The sequence below is a fragment of the Nuphar pumila genome, chromosome 8 (genome assembly GCF_984573655.1).
Source record: "Nuphar pumila chromosome 8, dmNupPumi1.hap1.1, whole genome shotgun sequence".
NCBI classification, from domain to species: domain Eukaryota; kingdom Viridiplantae; phylum Streptophyta; class Magnoliopsida; order Nymphaeales; family Nymphaeaceae; genus Nuphar; species Nuphar pumila.
The window spans coordinates 101,223,293-101,240,927 of NC_143256.1; the positions used below are offsets into that span (position 1 = coordinate 101,223,293).

The 17,635-nt window shown below is 35.5% G+C and overlaps 1 long non-coding RNA gene across 2 annotated transcripts; it reads left to right on the plus strand.

Moving 5' to 3' along the window:
• Positions 1-1,169: 1,169 nt before the first annotated feature.
• Positions 1,170-15,546, plus strand: LOC149830069 (uncharacterized). Of its 2 annotated transcripts, none has more exons than XR_016433622.1 (2): positions 1,170-1,582; positions 15,281-15,546. It is a non-coding gene; the product is annotated as an uncharacterized LOC149830069 (long non-coding RNA). The 2 variants fall into 2 exon arrangements; XR_016433623.1 differs by having other exon boundaries at positions 15,286-15,546.
• The last annotated feature ends 2,089 nt before the right edge of the window (positions 15,547-17,635 follow it).

The window sequence follows — 17,635 nt, forward strand, 5'->3', positions numbered from 1 at the left end:
ACAAGAACACAAGCAATTTTTAATGTGGAAAACCTCCCAAATGTGAGGAATAAAAACCATGAGACCGTAGTCCACTCAAAAACTCCGCTATCACAATATAATGGGTATAGAAAAGTTCTTTCTAGCTAGAACTAGAGGCATACAACCATAGTTATCTCAAGACTAATCAATCTTGGCAAGCAAACAAGTTCTACAAGAAGATTGGGGAGAATAGAAAGGTCTCACCAAAATAGTGTGCCGGCCCGTAAACAGTCCCAGAAATCTGTTGATTGGAGGTCCCAAAAATGATCTCCACCATTCAGATTGAAGAGTCATGTTCGGACCACGGGGCGGTCCCCAAACAGTCTCTTGATCAAAGAACTAGCAGCATCTCCTCAATGCAGATTTTGTTTTTCTGCAACTCTCTCTCTCTCTTTTTGTTTCTCTCTTCTCTCTCATGAAAAAGAAAAGGGATATCACACTTCATCAGTCAGCAATAAAGGGTTTTGTACTCTTTAAGTGAATGGACACAATTGTCTTTGGGTCTTCTCCTTGTGGACTTTAACCGATATGGGCTTAACATATGAGTTGGGCCATCCTCCACAATGAGGAAAACAAAAAAACAACCCAACAAGGTGGTGGAAAAAATGCGCCATGCAATAAATTTATGGATGTCACCCCGGTTGTTGATCTGGCGACCAACAACCAACGGGAGAACCGAGTTCATGAGATCAGATGGGTGTGAGAAAGAAACTCTTAACAAGGGTTTACAAAACCATTCTAACAATAAATGAAAAATGAGGGTAATTAGATAATTTTGGTAACTCTAACTAACCTTTGACCATGGTAAATTTGCCTGAGTTAGGGGAGAAGGGTCTTTGAGAATTATTTTGGTAGAAATTTGTAATATTTTAAAAGTTGGGCACCTACTTGTAAATAAGTCAAAAGTTAGGCATATGTAAATGTTTCAAAAAAAAAAAAAACTTTAGGACCTTGAGAAGCTGGCAAACGACATAGGTCAGAATAGAAGATTTAAGTCCCACTAATAATGGGTCCTAGGATTTTTAACTACGACCCTTTCACTTTTAACTATGCCTCTAGTCATGCTTAAATAGTCGAACAGGGTATGCCCTTTTAACTATGACTGCAAGGAAACCATAATAGATGGTTGTTCTAAGTATCTCTATGTCTTCAGGACGTAGTTAATACCCTCTTGCAAAACTTTTTGCAGGGCAAGTAAAAAACCTTGCTCTTCCTGCTTTTCCTTTTTTTGTTCTCCCATAAACCTTTCATTTTTCTCTCGTCTTCTCACACCCTAGCACCATCAGCAATGACGACTATCACCAATCATTGGCAACCACCGATGACTGCCATCCGCCACCAACATCCAGGTTTCTCTCTCTTGTTGGTGTCAGTAATGGGGAAGGATCACCTCTTGAGGCTCTGTTTGGGAGCACTTCCAATACCTGATGCAAGAGATTGTTTCGCTAGCAATGGTAAATGATTTCTGGCTTTTAGAAGTGATGTGCCAAAAATCCCTAATTTGTTTTCATGCATCACTTCCAATAGAGGCACCTCCCAAGCTCTGGCTGCAAGGATTCTGGTAAGTTGTGGTTTCCCCCCGATACTCCATTTTTTTCCATAGGGTTTTATTTAGGGATTCTTCCAAGGTTTTACTCAATCTTAATCCTCCTTTCCTTATTCTTGATTTTTTTTAGTAATCACTGATAGTGAAAATAGAGGGAAAGATTTTGACTTTGATGGGTTTTTTTTAGTATTTTGATATCTCTGGAGGTGCATGTTTCTCTTGGTGAAATGGGGCATGGAACTATGCATTGTCTTTGTTTTTGGAAATTACCCAAATGTTCTTTGTCAGTTTTGGGGGAACTTTTGCTTATATATATCTTTGATGTTGCATAATGGCAAGCACAAGCCATAAGAAAAGTGATACCTGATTATTTTGGGATTTCTTGAGTGTCTTTTGTAATTGTTTGCAACTTTGCATTATGGTTTGGTGGCATTTGGGTTTTGTTTTAGTCAATAAAACTTATTATTTGTTATCTCTTTTGTTTGTAGCAATCGATAGTATCCTCAACTCAATCGATAAGTACCCAAATTTTCATTGGTAGAAATATGGGTCTTCTAATTCATTTGAATTGTGAATACAAATTGTCTTGTAACCATCATCTCGTCAATATGTCTTTGTTTTTCATGTATGTATCTCCATTGAATCAAGGGATAAATAAGATGATGATTGTATGTTTTTCTTTCATGGGTTTCTTTCTTCTACATGAAAACCACCATCGTTTCACTTCACACAGGAAGATTTAAGGAGAGGCATATTTTTTTTTTACCTTTCACTTATTTTTCTTTTCTCTTTTTTGGTATAGTTGTGTAACTTGTAGGGGTCTGCCTAACCCCAGCTCACTTCAACTCAATCTATAAGTACGCAAATCTTTCAAAAAAAAGATTGAAACCCCTTCAACCGCAGAATTTTATGGTTATAAGCATTACCTATAACAAATTTTGACAGTTAAATGCTTCCAAGTGACAAACTTGTATCTTAAGCACACCAGGATGCATATATAGCAATTTCAAGATTGATGTCTACTTCTTTATGTTGAGCTTGGTTTTGATATATTAATAGATTTTTTTTTAGAATTTCTCTATATTAAGCATATTTTTTAGCTTGGTGTTATAATGTCTATAATTAACACTATGAGAAAGGTACAATAAACAATAATATTGCATTTTTATACAACCAATTGAAATGTATAGCCAATATATTTAAGTTGGCTATATTTAAGAAGAGACAAATGTTTCATAACATCTATGACTAAAACATAATTGTGAAAGACGTTTAGGCACCACTTAAAGAGGTGGAAATAGGGCCAGAAAATGAGACGAGCTGCTCATAGCTCAGCTCACCATGGTGCTCATGTAGCATTACCTTTTTTAATTAAGTTTTTTCTAGTGGACAGTGCTTATGGAACCATATGTTCAAAAATGTATTTGCTCCTCTTATTAAGGTTGCATCTTTCTTAATCTAGGCCATATGTGGTCAGCTCGAATCTCCATGTGACGCATTCAGGACTAGCATCTCATCATATTATACTTATTTTGATATTGATAACAATATTATGAAAAGTGTATTGTTTATGTCTTGTTTATGCCTTTGCATGCTTCCGAGCAATTTATATTGCTCATGTTTAACTTTTTTTATGTTTAAGTTATGATATAATTTATTTGTTTGGTGTTGTAGGATTTTGCAAAGTCTCTGATGATGGATACGAGTTGAGTTAGAAAAGATAAAATGTTTAGAGAGTATAAGGAAGGGTTGGATGCATTTATTAATTATAGCTTAGCTTATGACATGACCAATGATGGAATGTTGAAGTGTCCATGTATAAAATGTTGCAATTCAAGGTATCGAAGTCAAGAATTGGTTAAAGAACATATGATAATTTATGAGATGATGAAAAATTATATTGTATGGTTTGCGCATAGAGAGAGTATAGTGCCGACATCTAAATATGAGCACATGCTAGGAACTGAAGATGACCAATTGGAGGATGATGTGGAGGACATTCCAGATCATGATATGGTGGGTTTGTTGCATGCCACATTTGAAAACCAAGCCTCGGTTGAAGAAGCTGGTCAAGAGATTTCAGAAGGAAATGAGCTACTTAATGTCAGCACTTCTAATTTTTATAAATATACACATGAATTGGGCAAAGCTTTATTTTCTTATTGTAAGACATATATGGCATTATCTTTTCTTGTCAAACTTTGGCATATCAAAACCTCAGAGGGTGGAGCAACAAGTCATTCGAGATATTACTTGAATTGATAAGAGAAGTGTTGCCAAAGGAGTCGAGTTTGCTAGAGAAGTTCTCTCAGTGCAAGAGAATTATTTCAGGCTTAGGATTGGACTACAAAAAAAATCATGCTTGCCCAAGAGACCATATGTTGTACTACAAAGAGTCAAAGTTCAAAGACAAGTGTGATGTTTATAGAATTTCATGATAAAAGAATCCAGAAGCTAGTGCTAAAAAAAGAATTCTAGAAAAGGTTCGGTGATGGTTGCCTTTGAAACCAAGACTCCAACATTTGTATATGTGCAGAAAAACTACAACAAACATGAGATGACATTATGAGGAGCATAATGAAGATTAGGTGTTAAAGACATTCTACTGATTCTATAGCATAAAAACACTTTGATGCAATGTACCCAGCATTTGTAGTGGATAGTCAAAATGTTAGACTTGCTCTAGCAAATGACGGTTACAATCCTTTTCACAACATGGGTCTTGGACAGAGCACGTGGCCGATTATTCTTATCCATTTAAATATGCCTCCATGGGTGGTAATGAGCAGTCAAATATGATCCTCTCTTTGCTTATACCTGGTCTTTTAGGTTCTCAAAATGCCATAGATGTTTACATGAAACCTTTGGTTGATGAGCTGAATGAGTTATGGGAAGAAGGATTGGAAATATATGATTCTTCGTTGAATGACATATTTAAATTGTGTATGAAGTTGTTATGGACAATACATGACTTTTCAAGATATGGTATGGTATCGGGTTATAGCACTAAAGGTTATAAGACTTGTCTTGTATGCTAAGATGGTACGTAGCATATATTTGAAACATAGTAGTCAGACTTGATATATGGAAAACCAAAAATTCTTACATGAAGAACATCGAATTCATAGAAATAAAAGGGGGGTTGATGATACTATTAAACTTAGAGGAACTTCCACCCTATTAACAAGAAAAGAGGTTGTTGAAATAGTAAACCATATTCCAACTATACTTTGTAAGAATCCTACAAAGACTACAAGGAAGCAAAAGAGGATGAAAGCTAACAGAGCACCCAATGAGGAGGAGATGCCAACATTTCCTAATAACTAAAAAAAAAATAGTATACTCTACCAGCTACCATATTGGTCTGAGAATAAACTCAAACATAATCCAGACATTGTACATATTGAAAAAAAACATATATGATAATGTGCTTGGAACTCCATTGCACCTTAAGTTTAAATCAAAGGATGGTTTGAATGCTCGTCTTGACTTAAAGGAGATAAACATAAGACTGAGCTTTCACCACAACAAAGCACTGGATTAGCGACGATCACATTCCGTCGCTAACCGGCTTAGCGACGGATTAGCGACGACGAGGCGACGGAAAGCTTGCGTCGCAAATTTTTTGATGCTAACTGGCGACAGAATAAATTTGTCGCCAGTTCCGTCGCTAATTGCGACGAAATAACGAACGACGTATTCCGTCGCCAATCCGCCGGTACTAAACGGCGACCTCGGATTGGCGACGGATTTACATCCGTCGCTAAGACGTCGCTAGATTTATATGCATAGCGACGGAAAAATCCATCGCTAATCCGTCGCAAACACGAAAAAAAATAAAAAAAATTATTTGAAAATTAAATATCGAGAACGGTACAATTTATATTTCTTGTACAATTTATATTTCCTGTAAATAAAAAACAAAGTACACATAAAATTTCATATAAAAGGAATCTACAGCAATTAATCGTTCCACCTTAAAATTAAAAAGTTTAATTATTTACAATTCAACAATTATAATTTCGAAAAAAAAAATAGAACTTCTTCAACACAGTTCTCTAATCATCGCCAAGATTTTGTGCGTCTTCTTGTTCATTGCCTTGATCTGTCCTTTCAGCTTCGCTACGCTGATTATCGCTAGCAGCCTACACAAGAAAAGAACAGTCAGTATTGATAAACAAAATATAATGAAATAAATTATACACTATATGTGATTCTATCATGTGCTCATATGTGTTCTAAGGCAGTAAAAAAACTTTATATATGATTCTATTATGCTCATATGTGCTCTAAGGCAGCCAAAAAACTCTATATGTGATTCTATCATGAATGATATGTGTTTTAAGGCAGCCAAAAAACTTTATATGCGATTATATCATGCTCATATGTGTTCTATGGCAGCTAGAAAAACTTTATATGTGATTCTACCATGCTCATATGTGCTCTAAGGCAGGCAAAAAGCTATATATGTGATTCGATCGTGCTCATATGTGTGTTAAGGCAGTCAAAAAATTAAATATGTGATTATAGCATGTTCATATGTATTCTAAGGCAGTCAGAGAAACTCTATATGTGATTCTATCATGCTCATATGTGCTCTAAAGCAGGCAAAGCAAAAAACTTTATATGTGATTCTATCATGAATGATATATGTTCTAAGGCAGTAAAAAAACTCTATATGTGATTTTGGCATGCTCATATGTGTTTTAAGGTAGTCAAAAAACTGAATATGTGATTATAACATGCTCATATGTGTTCTAAGGCAGTCAAAAAATTGATTATGTGATTATAGCATGCTCATATGTGTTCTAAGGCAGTAAAAAAAACTTTATATATGATTCTATCGTGCTCATATGTGCTCTAAGGCAGGCAAAAAACTTTATATGTGATTATAGCATGCTCATATGTGCTTTAAGACAGGCAAAAAACTCTATATGTGATTCTATCATGCTCATATGTGCTCTAAGGCAGACAAACAGTTATATATGTGATTCAATTATGCTCATATGTGTTCTAAGACAGTCAAAAAACTGAATATGTGATTATACCTGAGAGGGACCTGCAATCGAAGATCCCCTATTCAGCAAAAAACTGTTGAACTCATCTCGCAGAACGTCGGTGACGGTTTCATGGAAGTAGTCACGCAGTGTGTCCTTAACGATCTAGCGTACATCTTCACCAGAAAGAATAGCATGTTGCTTGGAGCTTACGACTGCGGAAGAAGTCTGTGAGCCGTAACTGGAAGAAGCAATAATAGGTGAAGTGTTCATATTACTCTCAAACCCGAACACGCGACCTTTTTCGGGTTCACCTGCTGCAGTCACCCATGCTGCAGGATCAAATGATGGATGCTGAGTAGTGTCATCGTCATATCGCTCTACCATCTGTTGCTCATATGCCTCCTACAAAATAATGTTTAAAGTATGCATTAATAATTAATGATAACATTATGATAAGTTGCATATTGCATTGATTATTAGTAGAATAAATACATACCGTTGTCGTTCTCGCCTTCTCTGATACGAAGTCTCCCATGGTCTTCCGTTTATGTGTTTCAACAAACACATCCTTATATGGTACAATGCCTTCTTTTTCTGATTCTTGTGAAGTGAAATGATAAAAGTTTTAGTTAACAAGTTTGCAACAATACTTATAAAATTAATATTATATATTGATGAGTTACAATTTTCTTCTGGTGACTCCCAAATGTCTTAGATCCACCTGTGTGTAGATGGGCTTCGGTCATTTTCGCTCGATTTTGTGCAGCCTTCGCAGAGCGATTTCGAAATGCATCTCCCGCCTACTTATCGCACATTCCATCCCAATAATCTCTCCTGCTAGTAATGGGGTCATGGCCCCTCCACTGTAGTGGATCATCTATTCCGCCAGATGCTTTTTTTGCTGCAGTCTTCATATTGTGCAACATATCTGCAAATCGATTGACAGCCACTTTCTGTCACACCTTCCTTGCATCATTTTCTTCCACCGTAGTTGCGAAGCGATTTGAAGCCTACAGATATTTTCAGAAAGTTAGTAGACATAACTAAAAAAAATTAAATATGAAACACATTAACTATGAGAAACAACTGTATATCGTGAATGATGACCACAATCTATCTAACACCTCCTTTGGATACTCTTTCCATTGAGCAACCGGTCCTGGTAGATGTTGAAGAAGTGAATTCCTAATCTCGTATACTACTTGTGGCTCAAACCTCGTGATGCACATGAATTGGTACACAGTAAATATCAATATAAAATATTTATAAGATATGCAATAATTGAAAACGAAATACTTACGGTCGATTATCGATATACACTATTCGAATGAGTCTTCTTGTGTCAGACTGAGAAGACCCTGCTTCCTGTGTTGGCTCCCGACTTGTGTGTTCAACTGATATAGGTGGGTCGTGTACAGGCGAAACATCATCTATAAAAAATACGTTAGAAATTCTCAGAATGCGCATTTGAACTAATCAAGCATTCAATTAGTTAAATGATATACCTATCACAGGAGCCCGTGAAGATGAAGGTTGGGCCTGGCTACTACTGGATGAGCGATCACTGTAACCTCCATGAACCATATTCTAACAAATAACATATGTCATACAATACATTCAAATAATTTGCATCAAGTATTACAATACATTCAAGTAATTCGCATCAAGTATTACAATAATTCAAATCATTTGCATCAAGTATTGCAATACATTCAAATGATTCGCAACAAGTATTACAATACATTCAAATCATTCATATCAAACACTGCAATGCATTCAAATCATTCACATCAAGCATTGCAATGCATTCAAATCATTCGCATCAGGTATTACAATGCATTCAAATCATTCACATCAAGTATTGCAATGCATTAAAATAATTCAAATCATTCACATTAAGTATTGCAATGCTTTTAAATCATTCGTATCAAGTATTACAATACATTCGAATAATTCAAATCATTCACATCAAGTATTGCAATGCATTTGAATCATTCGTATCAAGTATTACAATACATTCAAATAATTCAAATCATTCACATCAAGTATTGTAATAGAACTCATTCATTCGCATCAAGTATTACAATACATTCAAATAATTCAAATCATTCACATCATTCATTGCAATGCATTCAAATCATTCGTATCAAGTATTACAATACATTCAAATAATTCAAATCATTCACATCAAGTATTGCAATGCATTTGAATCATTCGTATCAAGTATTACAATACATTCAAATAATTCAAATAATTCAAATCATTCACATCAAGTAATGTAATAGAACTCATTCATTCGCATCAAGTATTACAATACATTCAAATAATTCAAATCATTCACATCATTCATTGCAATGCATTCAAATCACTCGTATAAGTATTACAATACATTCAAATAATTCAAATCATTCACATCAAGTATTGCAATACAACTCATTCATTTGCATCAGGTATTACAATACATTCAAATAATTCAAATCATTCACATCAAGTATTGCAATGCATTTAAATAGAGGTTTGTATTACAAGATTTTGCTCACTAGCTTTAGAATTCTTCCTCGTCACTTGTTTGACTTTCTTCTTCTTTTTCTTCTTCTTCTTCATTGTTTACCCATCCACTTGGTATATCATTTGGATCACATTCTTCTATGAATGTTTCATCGGCCAATGGAGATATGACATGCATATCATGCGCAACATCGTGACCATAAGCGAAGTCATAGATATCATCTGATTTATAGTAATCGTTGTTTTCAGCTAACTTATCTTCCTGTAACTGATCATACTCATGGTATAATTTGGACTTCACCTTGCAAACTACCCACCATTCATTTTTATCTGACTTTTTTATACTCGGATATGAAGTATAATAAACTTGTTGAGCTTGCGAGGCTAATATGAATGGTTCATATGTTCCAAACCTGGATTTATGATTCACCTCCACAATGCCTAAAGCTTTGTCGAGTCTTGTTGCAGTTGGATCAAACCAATGACACTTGAATAAAGTTACCCTGTTATTTATGCCTAAGTAAGTCAACTCCATTATTTTCTCTATAACACCGTAGTAATCATGTTCATTTTCACCGTAACTTGTACCCTTGACACACACGCCACTATTCATCGTTGATTTGTTTATACCGTAATCTTTTGTATGAAATCGATAGCCATTTATGATGTACCCGTTGTAGCATTGCACAACTTTGGTCGGACCATTTTCTAAATCACATATTCCTTGATCTTTAACATCACCATGGCGGACCTACGCACAAACATAAACAATGATTGTGATCACGACCAACCAAGTAAGTTACTATTGTTTACAAGTACAAAATTTATGTTAGTTTCTTTATCAACTGTTTCAACCACTCCACAAACTTAGTTTCACGTTCTTTTTGTACTTCTGCATCAGTGAGATGTGAAACTTCTCTTTGCAACTCCAGATCAAATCGTCTGCAAACCATAAATACTTATATTACCGAGTCATGTATCCACGTATAGAGCATAAAAGGATTTATAATTGTGTTGCGTCTACATATACTTACTCGACGTATGAGTCGATCGCTGAGCAATTAAAAAAAATATAGATGTGTGTTGCATCTTGCTCTCGATCTGTCAAGAGCCTTGATCGGCAACTACCAAATGCATGCCCAAGTGGTTGAAATATCGACAGCTTGTCAGCTACAGTTACTTGTTCTCCATCATCGTTACAGGGCGGGCATGTGTAACGTGTTGGAATATGAGGTTCGAAGTACATAGATGAGATATTTGAAATATCTTCTAAAGTGTACGCCTCATAAATAAAGTCTTTTACTCTTGCTTTATTACGAACCTTTTTTTTGAGATCGAACATGCATCTGGCAAAAATATACATTTCAAACTTTAAATATCTGTCATTAAAGAGACAAATATAAAAAAATATATACCTTTCAAATGGATACATCCATCGATATTGCACAGGGTCACCAACCCTTAGTTCATATGGCAAATATATGATCAAATGTTCCATAACATCGAAAAATGCTGGCGGAAATATCTTTTCTAGCAGACAAACAGTGGTGATGACAGAGTGCTCGAGATTCTTTACATCTGATACTACGACCTCCGATGCGTACAATGTTCTGAAAAATCCACTCAACTCAGACAATACCCCCCATATAGGTTTGTCTAACATATCATGGAATGCTAGGAGTATCAATCGTTGCATAAAGATATGACAATCATGGCTCTTCAACCCATATAAATGTTCATCGTCAATCTTCACAGCCCGAGCAATGTTAGAGACATATCCATTTGGAAATTTCAATTGTCTCAACCATTGACATACATGTTTTATTTGATCATGTTCAAGCACGTACTTTGCCTTTGGTTTCAGTACTTTGTCATTATACTCTTTGAGTTCTAATTCTGGTCTTTTACATATTACTTTTAAATCCATACGGGCCTTCGGATTATCCTTCGTTTTCCCTTTAACATTCATTACTGTATTGAACACATTATCAAACACATTTTTCTCCACATGCATCACATCCAAATTATGCCCTATCAATAGGGTCGGCCAATACGGTAGTTCCCAAAAAATAGATTTCTTCGTCCAATTGTGATCATTCCCAAATCCACAGAAGGGTGTAGTACTACGGACATCTGTCAATACATCTAGAAAGTATCGTAATTTTCTTATAATCTCTATGCCAGACAATCTTGTGGATGAGCCTTCCATTTTAGTTGTGTCTGCTTTAAACGCATTATTTTGTCGTCGAAACGGATGGTCGCTGGGTAGAAATCGACGATGTCACTCAAACCAGCAAGGCTTCCTTCCATGCGTCAATCTAAAAGCTTTGGAATCCTTCATGCAGTACGGACATGCCAACCTCTCATGTGTGCTCTAATCAGATAGCATATCATATGCAGGGAAGTCACTGATTGTCCATAGAATAGCGGCCTTCATGTTGAAATTTTGTTTTTTGTGGGCATCATATGTGGTAACACTGTCATCCCACAGTACTTTTAGTTCATCAATCAATGACCTTAAATATACATCAGGATTTTCGTCAGATGAGGTCGGACCAGGGATCAACAGAGATAAGAAAATATTTGGACGTTTCATACACAAACTTGGTGGAAGGTTGTATGGAGTTATAAATACTGGCCAGTATGAGTATAGAGTTGATCTACCCCCAAATGGATTAAATCCATCTGTACATAGACCAAGTCTAACATTTCGCACTTTTATTGTGAAGTTCTGATGAGTACGATCAAAGTGCTTCAAAGCTTCAGCGTCAACATGATGTGTGATCTTGTTTTCATCGTGTCGAACTTTATTTGCATGTCATCTCATGTATTTAGTTGTCCATGAAGACATATACAATCACTGCAATCTAGGAGTGATAGGAAAGTAGCGGAGCGACTTATATGAAACTTTCTTTGATCTCGTGCTATCATTGCCTCTTGTCTTTGGCTTGAACCGAGGATGCCCACATGACGGGCATGATATGTTGTTTTTTTGCTCCTTGAAATACAACATGCAGGGATTTGGATAAGCATCAATATTTTTGTAACTCATACCTAGAGCGTTGACCATAATTTTCGCACGATAGAAATTTTGTGGCAATTTCTCATCTTTGGGCAACATACTCTTCACAATCATGCACAAACGGTCAAAACATGATTGACTCAAATTATACTCGGACTTCAAATTCATTAGTTGAAGAACTGTGGACAAGATAGTGTGACTCTCGCAACCGTTTCAAAGTGGCTCATCAGCATCTCTAAGTAAATCATAAAATTTACTAGCTGCATTGTTTGGTGATTTTTCATCTACGGCAGTTCTTACATCACTAGAACTCATAGCAGAACCCAGTTCTGTTCCTGCAGCATCAAATATCAAATTTGTATATGGATTATCGTGCACCACATTCACCTGTGCATCAAAATCGTTTCTAAATTCTTCTCCATGAAACATCCAGTTCTGATAATCACTCACAAAACCCTTCCTGTATAGGTGATTTCTAACGCCATAAGGTTCTACAAATCGATTATTCTTACAAATCTTGCAGGGACACCTAATCCGACCTGTGGGATCCACTGTACTGACACTTGCCGTTGCAAATTCAATAAAACTTTCAACGTCATCCATATATTCATGCAATAACTCATTGTCCAATATCCTACGGTACATCCATTCACGGTTTGCAGTCATTTTCTTATGATGTTACGAATAATAACCTAACGAATTAAAAGGGAACTATCAGAATGCTATGATGAAGAAAATATCAAATTTATCATGCAATATATGATATTATACAATAACAAGAATTTTGATGCATGCATTGATAACTTAATATTTTCATGTGCAAACTATTAATGACACAATACAATTATACAATTTCACATGGAAAACACATTAAATTGAAAGTAACTGCATGCAAGCATAAATACAATTACATCAAACATTGCAATAAATCGTAATCATTCATATCAAACAAATGGCAAACATGTACCTGCAGTAAACACACTTCAATATTCCACTAACTACTATCATGCCTAGCATGGACTCCGTACTCCAAAAATAAGAACACTTTCATATTCATACATTAAAATCATGCTTAGCATGATCTCCGAACTCTAACAAAGCAACCCTAAATATCAACAACTAAGTGAATGTGTGAAAAATTAAGTGTTACATCTAATAAATTAAATAACATGTGATACGCTTGCATCACTTACTCACCACGGGTATTTACCCGATTTGCATTGTTTTTTTCACTTACTTACCATGGGTGGCTGAGTACAAGCGGGTTCTGTTGAGAAATCTGCAAAAAACAATGTTTTAAAATAAAGTCACCATAAAAAAAAAACTGAGGCAAACTAAAACATTTTGCATAGGCCTTGAGAAGCCCAGTACCCAATGACCTACCAAAACTACAGGGGGTCGACCCCCTACAAGAACACAGGGGGTCGACCCCCTGACGAAAACCGCAGGGGGTTGACCACTGCGTTTCGGCAAGGAGGCCAACTATCAATTGGAAGACATACTTGAGTCTCTTGCCTCAGGTCTGTTTCTTTTTGTAAAACAGTTTACTGGATACATCATCAATGGATATAATTTTTGAACTTATGACAAGGACATATCAGCTAAAACTCAAAGTAGTGGTGTGATGGTTATGTCAGAGACTTTGAGTATTGCACATTCTAAGGACAAACATCCTGTTGTTGGGGTCATACCAATTTATGGATGTTTAATAGACATAATTGAGATATTGTATCCTCGAGGACTAAATTTTATGCTATTCAAGTGTGATTGGGTGGATGTGCTATCTAACAACGGTAAAAAAACTAATGAGCATGGGTTTATACTGGTGAACTTCTCGCATTTACTTTCATGTCATAATAAAGAATCTTATGTATTGGCATCTCAAGTGAGCCAAGTTTTCTATATAGAAGATCCAATAGAACTTGATTGGCATATTGTTTGTAAGAATAAGCTTAGAGATACCCACGATATGGGTGGAGACCAAGGTTGCCAAACTAAGAAGCGGAAGCGGAAAACGATACGGGAAGCGGAAGCGAGAAGCGAGGCATTTTAAAATTTATACGAAGCGGGAAGCGAAGTTTCAATTTAAAAGCGAAATATGAATAAAAAATAAAGTAATATGGAATCAAACAAGAAACAAATAAAAACTAAAATAAAATTGATCATTCTTATATATCATGATTTTTCTGTAAAAGAGTTAAATTTTTGTTAAAATCTAACAATGATGGTTACCAATTTAAAGAAAGTACATGGAAAGTGAGTGAAAGCGTGAGAAAATACATGAAAAAGCTGAAAAGAAACATGAGAAAAACATATAGTATGCATATGAGAAGCGTGGGAGAATCGAGCTTCCCATGAAGTTTCGGAAGCGAGGAGTATCGCGCTTCCGAAGCGAGTTTCCGGGAAGCGAGCTTCCCACCTACCTAAGAAGCTTCCGGTAACTCTGGTGGAGACAACAATGCATTATTGGACAAAGACCCATTTGGGAATATGGATTGGGGCAAAGCTACAGAATTGGTAAATGATGAATTCAATTTTGTAAGGGTTGATGTGGCTGGAACCATCATAGATGTGTAATTTGTTCTTCCCTACATATGCATAAAAAAGAAATACTTTTGGTATTTAATGCATTGTTGTTAGCTTTAAGGGGACATCTTGTATGTTCACATTTATTTGTGGCCCATTACTGAATCCATTACTAAATAAATTTTTTTCATTACCACTTGCAAGTGCACTTGATTCTTCAAACATTCCTTGCAAAGTATAAGCTATTCTTTATTTAGTTTTAGCTGATTTTAGAATCGTTGATATTTTTTCTAAAGGTTAGCACATTTATGTCAAATGTTTATATATGTTCAAAACGAGTTTATATTGATATGCAAAAAACTTCAAAATCATTTTGTAGATGCTTCTGGTTTTGTCATCATGGTTCTCTCTTGATCCTTCCACTTTGAAGTCCATGTGGCAATTGGTAAAGTGGTAATTGCCTATGGTTTTCAGTTAATCCATTTATGAAAATGATGCTTTATGGTTCTGCATGTTCTCTCTTACCTTTTATTTATTATAGAATTATTTTAACACGTTGATTCAGAGTTGATAAACATGGTAGGATGATATTCCTAATGAAGCAAAACATGCTTTTTCTCCCAATGATTATTCTAGGTTCTAAGTTTTTTTTTTCAGTCCAGATGTTGCTTCTCCCATTGAGACTTCCAGCTGCAGCAGCTTGGTACTTAATTTGTAATTTTACCTGTGGGCTTGTAAGCAATTTAAAAGAATGAAACAAAAGTAAGCATTCTTATTGTACATTAAGGTGCATACACATGCACAATACCTTGTTGCACCTTGTTTTCACATCTACATTCTGGTGACATATCATAGTTTAATTGGTTTTATGAAGTTGGAACCTTATTTTCTAAAGAAGGCTTGATAAAACTGGTGCTTTGTAATTCTTTTGCTAGAATTTATTGTTGTTGTCTTAATAGAGGTTGTGTTTGTTATATATTGTTGTCATGAAAATTCTTCATTCCAGCTCCGAGCTTATTTGATTAAAAGAAAGTGCCATGGATTGCAAGGTCTATTCAACTATGTAGATCTTTGTATGTTGGATGTTGATTAATGATATAAGAATTCAACTATGATATTTTTTTTTTAACTATGGGAGCATTCACCAAGTTGAGTTTCTGTTGCAAGCATAAATTCCAAAACAAGATAGAAGCAACTAAAATATTTCCAGAGCCATTTTAATTTGGTCTTGACACTGACATAATTTGGAAAACTAGTATCATCTTTGAGCTCTAGTAGGTTTTTTTAAGAATAAAGTTCAGCAAATTTCTTGGTAGGTGATGGCTTATTGTGGTGATTATTGTGTATATTGGATGTCATTTTTCTGGGGTAGGATATTACAGTGTTCTTCAGAATTATATCTTCAATTTACTGTTGAGAGTTTGTCTTCTATGTGTTATATACATGTGTATTGATTCAGCTTAAACTCATTATGCAATTAAATAAATCTTTGTTCAACTTCAAATACTGAATTATTTTGAAATAACATCTTAGTGGAGGCTTCATAATGTTTTGTGGAAAATGTGAATCATGACCATGATGTTCAGTCACTTTTATATTCATGTCATTATATATCTAGACTTCAGATTGATGTAATGACTCAATTGCTTTTTTATAATCTAGCGCTCATTGTCAACATAAAAGTATCAATGGGCCAAACTTTTATTCTGTGCATTTTTTTCTAACAGAACTCGTAGTCTCTATGAGTTGTGATGTCATCTTATCTCTAGTTCTGCAAAACAGCTATATGCAAGTTACATCAATACTTTTATGTCAATGGGTGTAACGCCCCAAAAATCCAGGACTTGTAACTTTTTAGAAAAGTTTAGAAAGCTTTGAAATCATACAATAATCAGAGTTTAAATAATACTTCAGCGGAAAATGATATTTTTAAAACCACAAGTCAATGGATCTTGAGCACATTACAGCGTAAACTTTCATTTTGTCAAATCCCGCACAACCATTGAAATCAAATGGTTTAGAAACAGAGTTTCAATAATTGAGAATTCATTTGTTGAAACCAAGAAGAAGCTTACTAAAACAGTTTTATTAACTCACGGTTTAATAAAAGAGAAATTTTAAAACACACTTTATACCAAATTTACCAACATGTCCTCAGGAGCGAAACGTCAGGGAAAGAGCTCTATCTTGACCTCATCACGCCATCGTCCCATCGCAAACTGTATTACCTATCCAAAACCTGCCCATAAAATGGGTCAGTTTCACTAAAAACTGGTAGGTGCACAGACAGGACAATATTGAACATAATTAAGCAGAATAATTTAATATGTCAAGTAGATAGGCAATTATATAGCAATTTAATTTCAACAGATTCACATAGCAACGATCATGAGCACAATGCTAAAATTATTACAAGCATTTTATTGACACAAGTAGGCTAACTATTACAAGCAAAGCACTGCACAAGAAAGTTAACTAGCAAAATACAATGCTTCATCAACCACACACACAATTCCATAAGTATTGAACCTGTTGTACACTATAACTTTCACACGTGCATAATTGAACACATTGTGTGATCGGATTTAAATTATGTTTCGATATTAACTGGCCAAGCGGGTACGCACAAGGCACGACTCTAGAAACAACCTAGACTGATCCGGGGGTTTATTATGCTATGTATTTTATGATAACTCGGATAGCTGACTGAGTCCGCACCTAAGGGGACGGTCGGTGACTAAGAGAGAAATCCCCAAAGCAGCATAAACAATGGATGCATCCCAAACATGGAAAGCTACCACCTAAGATAATTATGGTAGTCTCATTCCCCTAACTCCGATGACTGGGGAAGCCGAGTCTTTTGCTCGTAACTGCCATTAATGGCATGTCCATCGAAGTTTTGTACCTTCCTGTCCTCTCTCCTGACAAGAGTCAGCGATTCGAATTTGTACATCAGGGGTAGTTAACTGAAGACTCATTCTACATACTCTGGTCTTTCGACCAACTCGAGTA